Raw genomic sequence first — 4,139 nt, 5'->3', positions numbered from 1 at the left:
GCTGAGGAAAACCATACTAGATTGTTGAGTTAGTGATGCTATGAGATGTTAGTGCACCTGTCCCTCTTTTTTATTATTATTATTGCTGAACTTATAATTACATAAAAGATCAGGGAAAGATGGTCGTATCTACTTAACGCATTCAGGCTGTACTTCAGGCTGTACACTCTCATAGCACTCGGTAAGTAAGTAGCCTACTTAAAGAAATTAAGTGATTATAACTTAGAAAGTATGCGGTTTCGAACGCAGCCCGACAACATCTCGTTTTGACATCTCGCGTGGTTCTGTGTGATTTGGACAACTTCAAGTTAAGTCCCCTTGTTCAAATTACGCCCCCTTCCAGTTACGCCCCTCTCTTGCAGTCCACAGACAGACCCTTCTCGATTCTGTGGGTGCAGCAAATTAGAATTGCAGGTGAAATCCAAAGAGCCCCTTTTAATCTTAAAATGTTTTCTTATTGCTCTTTCTAAAACAGGTGCAATGCAAAAATGTTGTCCCAACAAAACCTTGATTTTCACTCAGAATGAGAATGACAGCTATATTGGTATACCTCTAGCCGCTGCATTTTGGACTACCTGTAGCTTGTTTATTGAAGTGTGTGTGTGTGTGGCTGTGTGTGTGACGCTAGGAGTGGAATCCTGGAACATAAACAGTTGCTCTCTGATCAATGACAGGAGAGTTTTACTCACATGTTACTTAAATAAACACTGATATGCTTTGAAATGATGCCTTGTGAAAGCGAACCAAACCATGAAGAAAGTGCAGCACTGTAACAATGATAAGTCCCTGTCTGAAAATGCCTTTAGAGACTATCTAACTATAGACTATAGTGTTTTGCATTCTGTGTAGTGTGTTATTGCACACAATCTTCACATGTGAGCTGTAATAATAGATTTTCGTCAATATCACTGATTAACGTGTTCACCAGCTCAAACAGATTGATCTCCACCTTGGATTCAGCTGCATCAATTTAAATTCAGCCCCAGTTCAAGGTATCTTTACTGAAGATCCTGTTTAGTAGCAGTTCTTGCTGCCTACTACACTGTAAGAAAAAAAATGTCAATATACAGTACAATATACTGTAATATTTAAAGTAATTTTTCCGTTTTTGGTTTTTACATGTGTTTTCCCGTATTTCTGAATTACACTTTGCATTGTGGGAGCGAGAACCTTGGTCGCTTATCGGCACGAAAACAGTGCAAGAGCAGGCGCCATTACTGACGGAGGTCTTCTCGGGCCAAAGTTTCATTTTAAAGTCGGCTTTCGAATTTGGGGAACCTGTTTCTACACTTCCGTGGTAAATTATAGACTATGTTGTTAAATGTCACATAAACTGTTGACGTAACATTAATTTACTGTAATTTAATTACACATTTTTTCTTAGTAACGGTAACTGATTACAGTTACATTTATTTTGTAATTAAATTACGTAACGCCGTTACATGTAACTAGTTACTCCCCAACACTGCTTATCGTCACACATCTTACTTACGGAGGTTACACTTTTAATTGTTTATTAACTTTGAATTGTTGTTGATCATATCGTTTCAAGCATCTAGTCATTACTGAAGAGAAGCAGTTGTGATAAATCTGAAGCGCAGTCCTAACGTAGTTAGTTTAATGCCTTCAACAAAAGCTGGCAGAGGAATTGTGAGAAAAGGAGAGACCATTTACATCTTTCTTAATTTAAACGAGATGAAGATACAACTAAGTGAAGATCTGGAATTGCAAATTCTTCAAGGATAACACTATCACCTTTTCTGCAAAATGAGGTAAGTTTAGACCTTTTATTGTCTTGTTTTAAACACTCAAGGACGATAACATGCAAAAGAGAAATCAATTCTGTAACGTTACTAGCAGGCTGTCTGTGGAGCGACTGAGTGAACACGGGCATCCGACGAATCAGACTTCAGACAGCGCGCCAGCAGTGCATTGAGTTCTCTTTCGCACTGTAATGGACAAACGCAAACAACATTATGCCAAAATGACCGTTGTTGGCGAGTGACCTTGTAAACAACACAGTCTAAAATGAGTTAAAAAGTCTTAATTGACCGTAAAGACTGGAGTAGATCGGATGTGTGTCAGATATGCGTCGTGTTTTAAAGGGACAGCAGTTCATGACATTCATAGTGTTTCTTTTTTTTTCTTTCTAATGACAGGACACAATTGCTGCTGTACTGTGAATCTCAAGCACCCCAGCATTCTTATCATGTGTTTGTATTCTGTTTTATTAACAGTTTTTATTTAACATTAGTGTTAAATATTGAAAATAAAATAGTCAGAGTCATTTATTCTGTTGACTTTTACAACAACATGAAGTTGGTTGCTGAACACAGCTTCAAAGGTGTGTTCAAAGCTGCTTGTCGTTACGTATATGGTAATTTTTTAATGTCTTTTTTTGTTTATGGTGATGGGCAGTTCAAGATCGCTGTTGTTCAAGAAGTTAATGACCACATCTCCTCCCCTGTTGCGGTTGTGAGCTACAAATACCCAGAGGAGATGGCACTTACGCTGGAATTCATACAGAAGTAAGCAACACATATGTTATGAAATGTGTATAAAGCATTTGGTTGTGTTGCTGTTTATTTAGTTGAAAATAATGAAGTATATTGTAAGACATAGTTGATCTGACAAGCTCATATGACAGATGCAAATGGAGACCATTGGAAATGTAAGTTAAGCAATTTATAAACAATTGTTTGAATTGGAAAGTATTAGGGATAGCAGTTGATTTAATGAACTTAAAATACTGTATGATTGCTTTTCCATCTCCAACCTGCATGTTACTCTGTTCAGTTTCATTAATTTCATTTTTTGTCATATCCATTTCTTTTAGAGTTTTCCTGTGAAGAAATCCTGAACGAGGGTTGAGATGAAGGCAACTCTTGCATGAACAACTTCGAAAATCCATGTAACATTTGAGCTTTTTTCAAATCTCAAAATGAAACTTGGACTAAACATGCAGATAAAAGGGGAAAAAAACCTGGAGGCTGTGTTCAGTAGTTTCCTCAAACTGGCACATGGTGAGAGGTATACTAAGAGTGCACAAACACTCAACACACAAATCACATGCTCCTACTTCAAATTGTATAGTTTTCTTAGTTTCACATTGAAATGTCAAGCATGAGTGAACAAATCTTTGTTCCATATTTTCAAATGCTGTACAAGAAAGCGTTGTTGCAGAATCATGCCAATTGAAGTTTAACACTTAGATAATTTAGCATGAATTACAGGTTAGTAATCTAACTTAAAGAGAGAGTTCACCAAAAATATAAGAAAATTCTGTTAATTACTGACCCTCATGTTGTTCCAAACCTGTAAAACTTCGTTCATTTTTGGAACACAAATGAAGATCATTTTAATGAAATCTGGGTGCTTTCTGTCCCTCCATTGACAGCCTACGCAACTACCACTTTCAAGGTCCAGAAAGGTATAAAGACATCATTAAAGTATGTGACTCCAGTGGCCTAACATCAATTTTAAGAAGCAACATGAGTGCTTTCTGTTCACAAAACATCTTCACTTCAGCATAGATCATAGTTCACGAGAGAACCACAGTGCTTATTATGTGTTGTGTTGACACCATTTTTAAAAAGGCACCAATGTGAGCACAATTGCAAAAAAAACCCAGGACCTTTAATACATGAGGCTTGCATACAGTGTCCCTTTTCCTCTGCTTGTAACAAGTGCAAGGCTTCTGGGATGGGTTGTATTGTCAGAACATCTGCTCTCATGTCAACTCAACATGTATGCATTGTGAATGTGTCTGAGATCTACATATTGTGAGAAAAAAAGACTGATTTGTTTTGTTTTCTTCCACACAAATAATTTGCATCACTTCTTAAAATTGATGTTAGGCCACTGGAGTCACATACTTTATTGATGTCTTTATACCTTTCTGGACCTTGAAAGTGGTAGTTGCGTAGGCTATCAATAGAGGGACAGAAAGCACCCAGATTTCATTAAAAATACTCTTCATTTGTGTTCTGAAGATGAATGAAAGTCTTATGGGTTTGGAATGGTATGAGGATGAGTAATCGATGACAGAATTCACATTTTTGTGTGAACTATCCCTATAAACAATATTGTGTTCCTCTATAGGAAAAAGTTTTTTGAATCTTGACTGTTTCACAGTTTGT

General features: G+C 36.9%; 1 long non-coding RNA gene across 1 annotated transcript in view; it reads right to left on the bottom strand.

Moving 5' to 3' along the window:
* Positions 1–12: 12 nt before the first annotated feature.
* Positions 13–4,139, bottom strand: part of LOC107733420 (uncharacterized) — an 8,002-nt gene continuing 3,875 nt past the window's right edge. The window contains exon 3 of the long non-coding RNA XR_001638974.1: positions 13–132. This is a non-coding gene — a long non-coding RNA (uncharacterized LOC107733420). The remainder of the gene's footprint in view (positions 133–4,139) is intronic.

Source organism: Sinocyclocheilus rhinocerous, unplaced genomic scaffold, assembly GCF_001515625.1.
Source record: "Sinocyclocheilus rhinocerous isolate Xijiao unplaced genomic scaffold, SAMN03320098_v1.1 scaffold460, whole genome shotgun sequence".
Classification (NCBI taxonomy): domain Eukaryota; kingdom Metazoa; phylum Chordata; class Actinopteri; order Cypriniformes; family Cyprinidae; genus Sinocyclocheilus; species Sinocyclocheilus rhinocerous.
Note: the sequence above shows the minus strand (reverse complement) of the source record. Positions and strands in the feature narration are given on the sequence as shown.